Source organism: Crocuta crocuta, unplaced genomic scaffold (assembly GCF_008692635.1).
Source record: "Crocuta crocuta isolate KB4526 unplaced genomic scaffold, BGI_CrCroc_1.0 scaffold7, whole genome shotgun sequence".
In the NCBI taxonomy this organism is placed as follows: domain Eukaryota; kingdom Metazoa; phylum Chordata; class Mammalia; order Carnivora; family Hyaenidae; genus Crocuta; species Crocuta crocuta.
Genome location: NW_027531904.1, coordinates 10,698,836 through 10,713,729, shown reverse-complemented (window position 1 = coordinate 10,713,729; position 14,894 = coordinate 10,698,836). Strand labels below are relative to the sequence as shown.

Genomic DNA, 14,894 nt, shown 5'->3' with positions numbered 1-14,894 from the left:
GCTCCTCGCCCGGCCCGGCGCCTCTCCCGCGGCTCCGGGAGAGCGAGCCGCCCTGTGCCGGGAGCCGGGGCACCACGTGAGTGCAGGGCAGAGCGTCGTGAAAAATCCTTCCCGTGTGCTTTAACCCTCTTCTCCCCAGAGTTTCGCTAAACTCTTGCGCCCCCAATTCTCCATTAATACCATTCTTATTTAGGTTATCAAGTTGACTACTAAATGGCAAAACCCTGAACCTCTTGTTCCTGACCAGCTGCTGTAGTTAGACTTGTAAACCATGTCTTCTTACATCCGTCCAACAAAAAGCACTTCCTAAAATTTTAAATAGCGGCTCTCCAAAGTTTATCATGGGAAGCCATTGTGTTTTGACAGATTACTTTTGAGGTGTGTCCTTTGTCCTAATTTTAGTTGAACTAAATTATTCTACAGTTACCATCTTTACAGTAATTTGAAACTATTTTCTTCTTAGCTACAAATATGTACTTACTGTGTTCTGTGCTAAAATAATATTTCCCAGTATGTATCCAAAATACTTTTTTTTAAAATATGTTTTTACACTTATTTATTTTTGAGACAGAGCACCAGCAAGGGAGGGGCAGAGAAAAAGGGAGACACAGAATCGGAAGCAGGCTCCAGGCCCCGAGCTGTCAGCACAGAGCCCGATGTGGGGTTCAAACCCATGAACTATGAGATCACAACCTGAGCTGAAGTTGGACGCCCAGCCGAGCCCCCCAGGCGCCCCTTGCCAGTGTGTGTGTAAAGTGGTGGTTCTCCACCTGGAGTCCAAGGATCCCTTGGAGCTTGGTCTCAGTCTCCAGAAACTGATGCGGCTGGGCTGGGAGAGGACCTGGGAATTTGTCATTTTCTGTTGCTGTTACTCCATGTACTGGAGAAACACTGATGTGGATGGTTTTGTAGGGAAATCCATGTTTAGTGATCAGTTCAGGAAAACTCTTTTTAAACCTACTTTATCTCTTGACATTTTGAATCATCTTCTCAGTTGGTCTTTGTTTTTGGCTAATGTAAAGCCAGGTCACTGGGACTTGACTTCCCATCAATACGCTGAGGCCAGTACTAGAGCCAGGTTGGATTTTTAAGATTTAAGACCCAGGAGCTGTGATAGGACCTGTTGCTGCTGCTGAAGCTTCGGGCTGAGGGCTTCAAAGACTATGGGGCCTAGTGATTTATTTAATGATTTTAACCCCACCTAGAAGCAGAAGAGAAAAAGCTGATCTTGGAATTACTGATTCCGGCCTGCCTGACAATTTATAAGTCAGGTATCACTAACGTAAGAATTGAAACTCTCAAGACCTCTGTGTAAGGTGGAAACCCAGTCAGTGCAGATTCTGGGGTTGACGCCTACTAGATAGTTTTCAAGCTAATACGCTTCTATTTTTGTTGCCAGTTAAGGGAGAATTGAAAATTAGTCCAGTTACTAGTGCTTTCTTCAGCAGAAGTAGTGAAAGTATATGTGTGGGTATTTTAACGATGTGAGAAAGAGATTGCTGCTTCAGTGCTCTTACGTCTTCTGTGACCTGTGGGTGCCGCTCAATTCCCGGAGAGAACGTAGTATAAATTAGAAAATCTTAAACACACAGACTTGTCATCTGGCCTTCTATTTTCAGATTGTTCTAGATTAATCTGACTATTTAATGGCCTGGAAGGAGGAAAGGTGCTAATTTAAGCCAGATTAGTTCTATGCTGCTAAAGCATTCTCTGATTGATCCTAAAAATTAAAGATGAAAAAGACTGGTAATTTGACTTCTCTGTGGGAGATTGAATTGCCCGTGGTTGATCCGCAGAGGCTCTGGGTTTGTGTCCCTGAGATGTATAAATGCAGGTCAGATGTTGGTCCATTATCTAATAAGCACTGGAGTTCCCGGAGCACCTGCTTTATGCAGATGTGTTAGGTATTAGAACTACAGTGGTGAGCAAGACAGACAGCTTCTAAAATTTAGTGTCAATCAGATTGTAAGAGGCTGCATTACGTGGTTTAACTTTGAGCAGGAAAGTGACTTTTGTATTAACATGTGCTGTTTCTTAGCAGTGGTGTTTTTGTATTTATTTTTCTCCATGGATTTATCCCATTTGCAACAGATGGTATTTATATGCAAGATAACTGTTAACTGGGATTAATCAAAGAGGACTTATAGAAAATAAAAAGGTTTGATGGTTGTTAGAAACTTTTTAAAAAATCAGCCTAGGGGCGCCTGGGTGGCACAGTCAGTTGAGCATCCGACTTCGGCTCCGGTCGTGATCTCCTGGTTCGTGGGCTCGAGCCCCGCATCGAGCTCTGTGCTGACAGCTCAGAGCCTGGAGCCTGCTTCGGATTCTGTGTCTCCCTGCCTCTCTGCCCTTCCCCCACTCATGCTCTGATTTCTCTCAAAAATAAATAAACATTAAAAAAAATTAAGAAACATCAATACCTGGGTGCCTGGATGACTCAGTTGGTTAATCCTCCAGACGACCTCACAGCTGGTGAGTTCAAGCCCCGCATCAGGCTCTCAGCTGTCAGTGCAGGGCCTGCTTCAGATCCTCTGTTCCCCTCTCTGCCTCTCCTTGCTCTCTCTGTCTCAAAAATAAACATTAAAATTTTTTTAATGAACTCAGTACTCTAAATGAACAGAATATAATAAACTGCAAATGATATTTAAAGCCCTAACAGTTATTCAGTATTAACATGTTATTGGATAGGTAGTAACAATTTATTCAGACTTCTAAGTGGTAAGAGTTATGGGAGAAAGGACCCCACCTAACACCTTAGGCTGGATTTGTGTCTTCTACTGTTGCATCCTCCCCCCACCCCCCCGGCTCTGCAGAGTCAGCAGGGGAGTAAGCGGGTTCACTGAAGGTGTATGCCCCTGAGTATTGTAGCTTGGTGATATTGATAATGACCATTACACTACTAAAATGGAAAATAAATTGTTCAAATTGAAAGGCTATTCTTAAATTGCTATTTTTTTGAGCATCTGAACTTAGTTGTAGACAAGTTAAAAATGTTTGAAATCTAATTTTTCTTAAAAATACTTTTAAGTTCTGGGGCGCCTGGGTGGTTCAGTCGGTTAAGCTCTGACTTCAGCTCAGGTCATGATCTCAGGATTTGTCGTTTCACATTGGGTTCTGTGCTGACAGCTCGGAGCCTAGAGCCTGCTTCAGATTCTGTGTCTCCTCCTCTCTGTCTCCCCTCCTCTACTCATGCTTTGCCTCTCTCTCTCTCAAAAACAAACATTAAAAAATTTTAAAAAATACTTTTATTTTAAAAAATTTTAAAAAATACCTGAAGAAGTCTTCTTGGCTTCACATTACCCAATTTACTATAAGTTTATCTTTAGGTTTTATATTTGAATACTGGTTATTGATTTTTTTCAAGAAAAGGATCTTTTTTTAAAAAATGGAAGCTTTTATTTGAGAATTGAAAACTTCAGGAACATGAATTATTTTGTAACATAACTTTAATCATTGAGCAAGAAAGTATAAGGAAATTGCTTTCTCTGTATTTTCTGAAGAGTTAGGAAACATTCAGAAGTAATTCCTGAAAAGAATAATCTATGCTACCTTTATTTGGGGGGTGTCTTTTGTTGAAATGCAATAAATTCATGTCAGTTACACCTTTAAAAAAATTTTTTTTAATGTTTTATTTCTGAGAGAGAGTGTGTGAGCAGGGGAGGGTCAGAGAGAGAGGGAGACACAGAATCCGAAGCAGCTCCAGGCTCTGAGTGTCAGCACAGAGCCCCACATGGGGCTCGAACACATGAACTACGAGATCATGACCTGAGCCGAAGTTGGACGCTTAACCAACTGAGCAACCCAGGCGCCCCTAGTTAAACCTTTTTAAAAATTTAGGAACAGGAAAAAATGGTTTAGGAGAATTTGTCAGAATTATAAGCCCCCTTTCCCCAACTTTAAAAACTGATGATGAACATGTTCAAGCTCTGTTCACACTTTATGCTTGTTGTAAAATAAACTTGTTAATTGTATAGTAGTCCAAGGGGCACCTGGCTGGCTCAGCCGTCAGAGCAGGCGATTCTTGATCTCGGGGTCATGAGTTCGAACCCCACATTGGGTGTAGAGATTCCTTAAAAATAAAAAATAAAAAGCAGTAAGTTGATCTTGTTCAGGGTATCAAGTCGTTTTCAAGGCATTGTGGTGATTAAAGAGGTGCATATAGAGAGAAAATAAGAAAGGGAAAAATTTGTTTCTCTGCTCCTATCTAAATGAGGATAATTTTTTAGAAACCTATTTTAAGATACAAGAATGAGATAGCTGCTTAGTAGAACTGGTCTTACAGGAACTTGAACTCCTGTAACATGGCTCCTCCTGGTGTAACTCAAACTTGTAATGCCATCTACCCAGCATAGCTGTGGGTCCATCATGGTTTGAATCAGAATGGCTGTTTCCTTCGTCCTATTTTTAAAAATCAGCTTCATTGAAGTAAATTTGCATGCAATAAAATGAGCTAATTTTAAGTGTGCAGTTTTAGTTATGGCGAATGTCGTTATGACCATGGTGTGGAACATCTCCGTTACCCAGAAAGTGTCCTGGTCTCCCTCTGGAGTTCACCACCCCCTCTGCCTCCCTGGGTCCCTGGACCTGCAAGCGGCCTGCTGGCTTTTTGTAGCATTTCATGTAAATTGGATCACACATTTCGTAGTCCTTTGTGTCTGTCTGCTTTCACTTCGCATGAGAGAGATTCCCTCGTGCCGTTGACCAGAAGTTCGTTCTGTTTGGTGCTAAGTAGTGTCCGTGTGTGCACGTGTCCCGATCTGCCCACCCAGTCACGTCGGACGGCCTGACGGCTCCTGGGCTGTCTCCAGCACTTGGCTGCGTGAATCACGAATAAGGCCACTGTGAACCGGCCAGCACAGGCCTCTCCGTGGACGTGCGTGTGAATACCTGGGGGCGGGACCTTTGCTCTGGCGAAAATGGAAGCTTTGTCTCCTAGTTTGGGTGGAGGAGGAATACCTCTTGTGGAACCTCCAGGCTGCAGCCCATCGTAGGGCAAAGGCTGGATTGCTGGCTGTTTCTCTCTTCTTCTTTGTACTTCTGTTTCATGTTTTGTCTCCTCCCTTTCCCCGAAAGAAGCAGCCACCTTTAATTTTAACTGTAAAACCTCTTCTAAAATGGTATTCCTTATTTAACACTCCCATTTGTAAGAAAAACCTAAATTTTGAGTGGCTGTTTTGGAATAGTTCCTGTCCCCTCCACCTAGTATTTCTGCCTTCTACTAAGTTTTATTTTTTTGGAGCCTTTTTTCATTTCTTTCTAGATCGCCTTTCTCCTCAGAGTTGGGAACTGTGTCGAGCCGTCTGAGTTAAGGGAAAACACATAAGCTGCAGGTAAAGGTTACGGTTTGTAGTGTCGCAGCTTGGACTTTGCTGGAAACGCAGCTGCAGACTCTGTCGGTCTGACTTAGTGATTCATGAAGACTCTGAAGGGAGCTCTGCTGACTCGTGTATGTCATAGCCTCCTTGGCAGGACAGGTAAGAGTTGATTTGGATGCAAGCGATGCCTGAAAACTTGCCTCCTGCCCTCCTAAGTAGATTCGGTTGTGCATCCTACATACACATGTCCTATTTCTTAAATTAGGGACTTTCGTTTCAAAATGGACTTAAGTTTTACTTTTGAGTTAGTCACCTTTCTTCTACAATGTGGATTATTCTGATTCTTGTATTAAAAGAGCATCGAGCTGGGCATCTGGGGGCCTCAGTCGGTTGAGTGTCCAACTTTAGCTCAGGTCATGATCTCAAGGCTCGAGAGTTTGAGCCCCACATTGGGCTCTGTGCTATCGGAGCAGAGCCTGGAGCTGCTTCAGATCCTTTCTCCCCCCCTCTCTCTGCCCCTGCCTCTTTCTCTCTCTTAAAAATAAACACTTAAAAAAAAAATAAAAGAGCATCAGCCTGCTGCATTCAGAGATTGGCGTTTGAGTTAAGACCAGAGGAAAATTTGGGAAGCTAGTACTTAGGTCCAGTGGGCAGAGGATTTGATAATGTTCTGCCTGAGAAAATGGGAGGGAACACAAGAATTTGGAGGGTTGGGATAAATTATCTTGCCCTGTTTCGCAGTTAGACATTCTGGGCCTGTTTAAGTGCCTTCTTTAAATAAGGAAGTGCTGTCGGGTTGAAGAGATTCATCTGATGGAGAGCCTGTGAAAGAGTACAGTCAGTATTGGGCCCCGGGGTGCTCACAGCTGATGGAAAGGATACTGAGTATAGGAGACGAAAATTCATGCCTTCTTCCTGCGTCACCCTTGTTCAGCCTTGACTTTCTAATTTGCTGGAGATCTGCCCCTCCAATTCCTGTTGTCTTTGCTAGACTCTGAGCCAGACGATGTGTACTGTCATTCCACGCCTTTCCAAAGTGAATTGTTCGTGAGCTTTTCTCTATTGTTCTGTGCCTCCTTGACAAGCCAAAAGAAAAAAACGGAGTATGGGCATAAGATGCAAATAACCATACAGTAGTCAAAGCTGTGCTCTTAGTCTTGCAAAATCCCTTCCACTAGGTGAGGTAGAAGATGGCGGAAGATTAAACAGAAGTTACAGTGTGGAGGGAAAATATTTGAGGCCGCTGGGGAGGAAGGGGAGCTGGCGTTAGTGTGGTGTGTGGCCATCAGGGTTGTCTCCCTTCCCACGCCCGCTGTCGCTCCTAGTCCCCTCTCTGTTTTCTTTCTTTTTTCCTCCCTTTTTATTTTATGGTTTCATGCCACTGACATGTTTGTGTATTAGCCGCTTGTGGGCTAGCTTCTTGGTGATAACATCTGTTACCTGGTCTTCTCCAGGTGTTCTGTAGTCAGCTTTTTATTGGCATTCTAGAGTTTATTTGTTTGGGGAGGGGCGTATTAAAACTCTCCTTGCATGTTGTTGAGCGCACACCTCTTACTTTGGTTCTGCGTTGCTGCCCGCGTCAGCAGAAATGGACCTGATTTGGAAGTTTTAGCAAGGAGGTGCACCTTCTGCTGCACCCCCAGTTGGAAGATGGTGGGTTTGAATTATTTCTTAGTTCATTTATATGTACAGTATAAGATTGTAAGTAAGCACCTGTATAGCAAAGCAAATGTGTAGTAGCTTATTTCAGCACTGAGTAATACCTGAAAAATTAGTGAAATTTGAGTCTGTGGATGTTTCTTAGGGTGTTTCTAAACCACGTTGCTAATATAAATAGCAGGTTTACTCTGTGAAGTGCTAAAGCATTTCCTAAAATTTTCTGTAGAAATTTGAGGCCATGTAGGTGGAAAGTAATTATATCCAGGTATTCTAAGACGTTTTGATTGAATGAGGTTTAATTTTCCAGACAGGCCCTCTAACACTTGGTAAACCTGTAGCGGAAATGCCACTATGGAAGTGTGAGTCGGTGGGTAAATGTGCCATAAACTTTCATAGAAAATGTCAGAAATATGGCTCTTCAGTCGAAACAGGACCAGGAACCTCATTCTCCCCACCCAGCAGGGTCCCAAGGGAGAGTCTTGGGGCTCTGAAACCCTCCCTGTTGACTGTTTGCTTGTGAAAGTTATTCTTTAGTTGCTGGACCTTTATGCTAAATAAATTAAACTTTAGAGAAACAGAAAAATACCTAGTTTTGCTTATTTGAGATATAAATGATTGCATAAAAAGTAATCCTTGCCCACCTAGCCTGTGGCCAGGTGAAGAAAACTCTATATGGTAAAGTTACATGTTGCTGTATTCTACATCGGTGTCAAATACCACGTGAAATGTTTTTATTTCTTAATTTTACCTCAGCACCCGTTTTTATGTAGCTATAATAGTGAAAGCACTCCCTAAAATGTTAGACAATTAAAATGTACACAATTTTAACTGTCTCAACTCTGTTTCATGTTAAATGTGTTACAGGAATGAATCTGAAGTCTGCTGCAGTAAAACACTGAAGGCTTTAAAATGTTTTCTTGCATAAAACTCAGACTTTAAGTAGCTGCTTATGAGGATAGGGAAGGCAGGAAGCTAATGTCTGTCTCAAGATACAGGACAGCTGGTTGCGCATCAGCCTCAACTGTGTGAGTAGCCTCAAGCCTGGGACCCTGTGTGACCCTGTGTGATGGGGGCGGTCACTTAAATGTTTAATCTCAGGTGCTTGCAGGTACACGTAGGTACACTTCAGTCGGCATAAGACCTTCTTTGGGGTCTGGTTTTTTTCTGGTGGGTAATGCACTGAGGGTGGAGTGAGCGGTAGATTTTTATTTATACAATAGTTTTGAGAATAACAATAAGGAAGAATCATTAGTCACCGTGTGTCTTTTTTTCACAATTATTTTAAGCATTGGTATCTGCATTACCTAATCGTATTATAGTGAGGCCAGAGGTCAGAATTCTTTAGATTGCTGTTTATTTTGGAATTGATTTCAGCCTTTTAATATTAATATTTTTACCAGACAACCACAAAAATGTATTTTGGAAATACAGTGTTACATATTAATATAGGAAATTACTCGGGAATAATTTCACAATTTAAATTACAATTAGTAATTTTTTTTTAAATATTTTTTATTTATTTCTAGGAGAGAGAGAGAGAGAGACAGCGTGAGCAGGGGAGGGTCAGAGAGAGAAGGAGTCACAGACTGAAACAGGCTCCAGGCTCTGAGCTGGCAGCACAGAGCCCGACGCGGGGCTCGAACCCATGAACCGCGAGATCATGACCTAAGCGAAAGTCGGACGCTTAACCGACTAAGCCACCCAGGCGCCCCTACAAGTAGTAATTTTGAATAGCTCTGTTTAACTAGAGAGAACATAGATTTCTAAATAAAGGAACTCTTGTTCCTTAAATGGATTTGGAAGTCTTTTAAACTTGCCAATTTTGTGTTTTAAATGTGCTCTAATAATAATATAAGTACCTGTTGAAGAAAAATTTCTTTTTCTCTTAATGAAAGTTATTGCCATCAGTAAGAATCGATTGGAGGCCCGCAGGGAGGGGGTGACTTTTTTCCTCCTGTCCCCTGGTTTTGTTTGTGTTTTGAATTGGCTTTTTTCCAAGGCAGGATTAGGAGTAAGACTCTAACTTGAACGACCCAAGCCGCCGAAAGCGGCCTGAAGAGCGTGTAGATTAAAGTGAGGAAACCCTTACTAACTGTTCCCGAGGCTTGGGGTGGGAGGGAGGATATTTGCATAAATTTGCACCAATTTACTTTGTCTCTCACCTCATAGAAGTTTTGGCTGAAGGAAAGTCAAAATTGAGAGTCTCTGGGGTCAGGGAGGCGGCGCGGGGGCGTTAGCAAGCCCGCGAGGAGGGCACCTCTTGGCAGTGGCAGCCGGCCGGGGCCGGAGGAGGGGTGCGGTTTGCTCAGGAGTGCGGGCACGCGGGGTTGCCGTGTGCCCTCCCCCTTCTCAGGCTGGGCGGTGGACACAGCCGTTCGGGGGCCTCCGCTAAGCCGGACGCTCCAGGAGCCCTGGACGCTCCCAGCCTCCCCGATCTCAGTGCTGACGAGTTCAGCGCCCCAGTCCGAGCCACGTGGCACCTCCCCGGCGGGGCCCAGCGCTGCTGTTGGGTCCCTTCCCTCCCCTCTTGGTAGATTTGTGTCAGGAATCGAGACAGTTCAAGGTGAGGAGGCCTTCAGAACGTTCCTGACGGAACTTCGAGCTTGAAGAGGAGATTAGGCAGGAAGGACACATGTGGGAAAGAGAAACTTCCGCAGCTTTCTCCTTTTCTGGCTCTGCTCCGGCCTGCCTGTCCTCGAGCCCCCGCTGGGACGTGGGCTGTGCCTGGCCCGGGAGCAGCGCCCATCAGCCGCCTGCCTCTGCCTCGCGTGCCTCTACCTCCCCTCGCCGCCTTCTCGCCAACCCTGCGCCCACTTCCGGAACAGAGTCCCCCTAGAGCGTTCGCACCCGTTTCACCTCTTTGACTGTTGCGTTCGGGGGGAGCGGGAGCGCGGAGCTCGGGGGCTGTGGAGGCCGTGTGACACAGTTCAGTCCCTAGGCCGCGAGTCCGGCTGCGTGGGTTCAGATCCTAGCTGTCCCCTCTCCGAGCACGTTCTACCGAGCGTGTGACTTCATCTGTGCCTCTGGGCCTGTCCTCTGTAGAAGCGACGTTCTGGTTCGACGCGGGCTCCTGTGCGGCTCTGTGTCCTCGCTCCCCCGCACTGTTGGGCTGTTATACCGCCACCGCTGCTTGAAGAGGAGGGGCCCGAGTGGGCGCTCAGTCCTCAGTAACAGAGTGTAAGGCTTTAGGATTAAGAATTTGGAATCGCAGGGCGCCTGGGCGGCTCAGTCGGTTGGTTAAGCATCGGGCCCTTGATTTTAGCTCAGGTTGTGATCTCACAGTTCTTGAGATCAGGGCCCGCCCCTGGCTCTGCGCTGACAGCGTGCAGCCGCTTGAGATTCTGTCTCCCTCCGTCTGCCCTCCCCTGCCCGCACGTGTGCCCACACACCCCCTCTCTCTCTGTCTAAATTAACAAAACACCCAAAGTACCAAACCTAGAATTTGGAAATCACAAAGTAAGGTATTTTCAGGTGGGCATGTGGGCGACATGTCCCTCGTAGGAGAATGGGGACCCCAGCTCCCCTGACCTCCTGCTCTGGCCAGCTGTACACACCAGCCCCAGTTCAGACTCAGTAGCCATTTGTGGCTGGTACGTTTCTAGACAGTTGGGTTTGAATCGGTAATGCATTTACATCAAAGGTGAACTTGCCTGGTGACACACAACTCTTACTTGAGCGCAGAAGATTGGCTCCTTCAGCAAACGTGACTCCACAGAGGAAGCAGGAGGGAAACAGAACTATTTCTTGCAAAATCCTGGTGAGGGTGAGGTGTGTTTTCTCTGGGTTTTAGGTGAAGTGACTTTAGTCCACGTACAAGTCCTCAAAAGTTCAGGTGGGATGAGCAGCGCATGGAGCAGTGTTGTAAGCCTTGAGTTCCGTCAAGAGTGACTGCTTCTTGGAGGAAAGTGAGCCGTCGTGTACGTGTAGACGTTGGCAGAGTGCGTGCGACTCCAGAAACGCCTTTGAAAGCGGTGCTGACGCGGGGGGGCACACTTCTCTAACGTCTCTCAGGGCAGAGCAGGCATCAGTCGGGAGTTCTGGTGCCCAGGGGTCTCCTGTGTGTGGCCGTCGGCTGGGTGGTCACTGCCCCTGTGTTTAGAGACGGTGCAGGTGCCAGGGTGTATGAAGGAGTAGAAATGGGGCTTCATGTCCTACAAGGAGTCACTGGCCACCACACTGATCAGAGGGCAGAACATACTGGAGACACCCATTCTCACTCAAGACAGAAGATGAGAATGAGAACTCTTACAGAACTGCGAGAACTTCACGGTGTGGTATCTTTTTACATGTGTGTGGGGCTACCCTTTCCCCACCCCCGCCCCCGGCTTTGGGTCCCTGGCTTGGGCCATCGCCCAGGTCCCGCCAGCTGGCCTGGAGGGGCCACCGTGGTACCAGCCACACAGCAGGAGCCGAGGGCTGTGGGTGCTGCACAGTGGGCCGGGGGGGGGGACGTTGCTGACAGGGAGACAGTGACGGATGTAGTGCTGAGTACCCCCCCCCACAGATATGGGGGCTGTTGTGTGGCATTTTCACAGAGTGTTTGCCAAGACTTAAATATGAGGTTTTCTGATGTGGTTTCGTAATTTAGGGAAGGAGTTTGGAGAACGTCAGAGGGAACGATGACCCGTGGGTACTCTGAGCATCTGCAGCCAGAGGCGGAGTGGCCGCCTGCCCGGGCTGACCGCCTGGCCGTGCTCGGAGTGTCGGTGCCGGTGTCTAGGCCTCATCTCAGATGGCCTGCTGTTGGGCATCACACGCTCTTAATTGGGAACTGAGAGTGGATTTTCCGTATTTGTGTTTTAGCCATTTAAACCCTTGAGTTCAAATGAAGTCTTTGCCGGACACTGATCTGTAAATACTAAGAAGAACCTATTGTTGAAGCAGAGAGGTTTCAGTCTTCCGCCTTCACTTTCTCCCCACTGTCGTCCTCTGCCTCCACCGTCATCGATTAGAATTCAGCTCCGAGAAGCATTGCCTGGATGCTAAGCATGACGGGAAGACCGTGCATACTCTTAGATGCCTTCAGATTTTAGCTTCAGCGCTCTGGCTTCTCGTCGGCTGGCCGTTCACTGAAACTGGCCACGATTCTGGGGTTTATATTGAAAGGCGGTACTGGTCAACGACCCCAGAAACTTGCATTTTACTTTACAGATCGTGTCGGCCCTCTCCGGTGTGCTCTGCTCCTAAAACCAGACCAAGAGCCCTTCTGTCATCTGAGTCCAGATTACCCGTGCTTACGGGTAGTTGAGCTTGTTTTTCTTCTGGGTGCTTTACCTCTTCACCAGTCTTGTCCTGCGCGGAGCTGCCAGGAAGAATAGAGCCAGGTGCTGCCTCCACGTTTGCAAATAAGCCCTTACGGGCACGTGTTCTGTTTGTTGACCTCTCCTTATTTTACGGCCGTTTTTCCTTCTGATGTTGTCATACAGCCACACTGGTAAGGTCGCCTGCAGTCCCTTTCAGAGTAAGAGTGGGTCTGTAACGTGGTGCCTAGTGAGGTGTTAGCGACCAGCGCCTGTTGCGCCCTCCTCCTGTCCCTGTGGCCTGACCCTGTGGGTCCGCTCCCATCTTCCTGTACCCCAGGCGCACGGGGTTCGCCGCCCCAGTGAGACCACATAGTGGCCTTTACCCACCCCCTCACCTCCAGTCAGTACTAAGTACAAGCACTTAGGTTCTTCACTGGCAGTTATCCGGAGTAACTTTCACGAACTTTTGAGAGGAGCATTTGGAAACCCTCCCCTAGCCCCAGTCGGAAGTGACATGTATACTGAGATGCGCTCGTGGGCAGGCGTGGTCCGCGGTGAGGGGACCTCCCGGGTGCTGCCCTCTGTCACCGCAGGCAGGGGCAGGGGTAGAGTCAAGTTTATGGCTGCGGCCTCTGCGGCTTCTCGCAGCGCTTCCCCTCTGTGTGAACTGCAGGCGTTTGATCTGAAAAGGCCACTGGGGTGGAGATTTCTGTGGCTTCGTGGGTCAGAAAGTGTTTGGCAGTCGTGAGCTCACTTGATCTCCCAGGTCCTGTAAATTAGAAAAGACAGGTTATCGCTGAATTTTAATACTAGGAACCAGAAGCTGACCCTTTATCTAAATTGAAGGTTGCAGAATCAGAACCAACGCGAAGATCAAGTCCTTTATCTGTTCTTTCCACTGCGCCGCCTGTGCCGTGTGGCTCTGCAGGGCGCACGGTTGTGCCTCCTTCCCCCAGAGCACTTGTGAATTACCCTTCGCCCCATGGGGTCACATTTTCACTGAAAGAGAGAAGAAGTCACCTTCTGAAATACCTAGCAATTATCTTGGGCATCTATTTTTTTTTTTTTTTAACACCCCTGTGAAAATCAAGTTCCCTAACTATATTTTTGGTGCTGCTTACTAGCATTTCGTATTTCTGTGGCCAGGAGGGCTTTCTGTAGTTTTGGAGTTAGGTGTGCTGTCTGTGCAGGTACATGAAAGTCCCACATGAATGTTCCTGTCCTACACCTGTCGATCGTTGAGAGCAGAGCTGTGTCATAACTTCTATTTTATACAGTCTCTGGGGGGTCAGTAGGCACCATAAGTGTGTCACACAGGCACCCTTGCTGGAGAGCTAGGACAAAAGAAAATAAAACTGACTTTCTTGGATAACTTTGCTATATCTTTTCTGATACTATTCCAACTAAAACATTTTGGAAATCATTCATTTGCTCACCCAGCATCTATTTCAGTACTTATCGCTATGTGCCTGGCATTGGATCCAGAACTGGGATTGGCAAACTGTGGCCCACTGGCCACACCAACCCACTTTGGCCACCTCTTTCTGTAAATAAAAGCTTTATTAGAACACAGCTATGCCCATCCATTTTTTTCCCCAGGATTAGACAAATTTTTAATTTCAGTAACAAAGGTATATTTAGGGTCACTGGTGCTTAAGAAGAACACATTTATTTTTGACATAGTTTATCATAAAAGAACTAAAGAGCATTGGACTTTTGAGAAGTACTGAATTCTTTAGTTCTTCCACGTCATTCATCTGTCCATTCATCCATCAGCACACATGACTGCCTGCTGTTTGCTGGGCCCCGTGTCCACCAGTGTGGGACTGTGATCCTGCCTTTGCAGAACGAGTGTGAAGCGCAGACTATTAAACAAACCGCTGATGACAGCACAGAACGCGGAGCGCTGTGAGAGCTGCGTGTGCAGGCGGTGCGGCAGTGCCCAGTAGAGGCGCCACCATCCTGGGGCCGAGAGCTCAAGGAAAGCTTCCGAGGGCAGTCATCTCTATAGGGATCTACAAGGATAAATAGAAACAAAACGTGCAGAAAATAGGGGGTGCGCAGCGGGTGGAAGGAAGGGTATTTTGGGCAGGATGCTCAGCCCCTATGAAGGCGTGGACGTATGGAAAGTACCTCCTGGAGATTGTGTTTTGTTTTTGTTTTTGTATTGCTTCTCATTTCTGAACTACGTGAACATGCCATCTATTTAACAGAAGAAAGTGTGAAGAATTCGAAACACCGAAGCGGAGAGAGTCAGCCTCTCGTCGCGGCTACGCCTCCCTGCTCGCCGGAGGTCAGCACCGTCCAGAACCTGGGCCCTTTGTAGCCCTTTCAGGTTATCCACAGACGAGCCTGTTCATAAACGCGGCGCACTGTCCTTCCTTCTGTACGTGAATAAGGTAGGAGGCCGTTTGCTTCTGCAGCTCTGGTTCTCACGCACTGATGCCGCAGCGACGGCCCGCGTCGGGACGGACTCGCGTTTGCACTCGCGGGCAGGGGTCATCCGGCTGTGGGAGGGTCTGCATCCAAGAGTGGTGTCAGTTTTCTCTTTTCATAGCCCGTCAGGCTCCTGCCCCCAGGAGGAAATGGGTGCCCAGTTCGTACTGTCCACCCGGAACGTTCCGTGTGCCCATTCGTTTTTACTGCGTCTGTGGCTTCTGTCTCACCACCCCACCGG

The 14,894-nt window shown here is 47.0% G+C and overlaps 1 protein-coding gene across 5 annotated transcripts in view; it reads left to right on the top strand.

The window, feature by feature from the left end:
* ZFAND6 (zinc finger AN1-type containing 6) overlaps nt 1-14,894 on the top strand; it is a 69,589-nt gene that overhangs the window by 27,369 nt on the left and 27,326 nt on the right. For 2 of the 5 annotated variants that reach the window (XM_077774402.1, XM_077774401.1), the window contains exon 2: nt 14,431-14,616. The exons of 1 other annotated variant lie outside the window; for it this stretch is intronic. The gene's annotated coding sequence lies outside the window, so the exon portion shown is untranslated. Of the gene's footprint in view, nt 1-5,380; nt 5,475-7,838; nt 8,000-14,430; nt 14,617-14,894 lie in introns of those variants that run through there. 2 more of the 5 variants (XM_077774400.1, XM_077774404.1) reach the window with 2 other exon arrangements.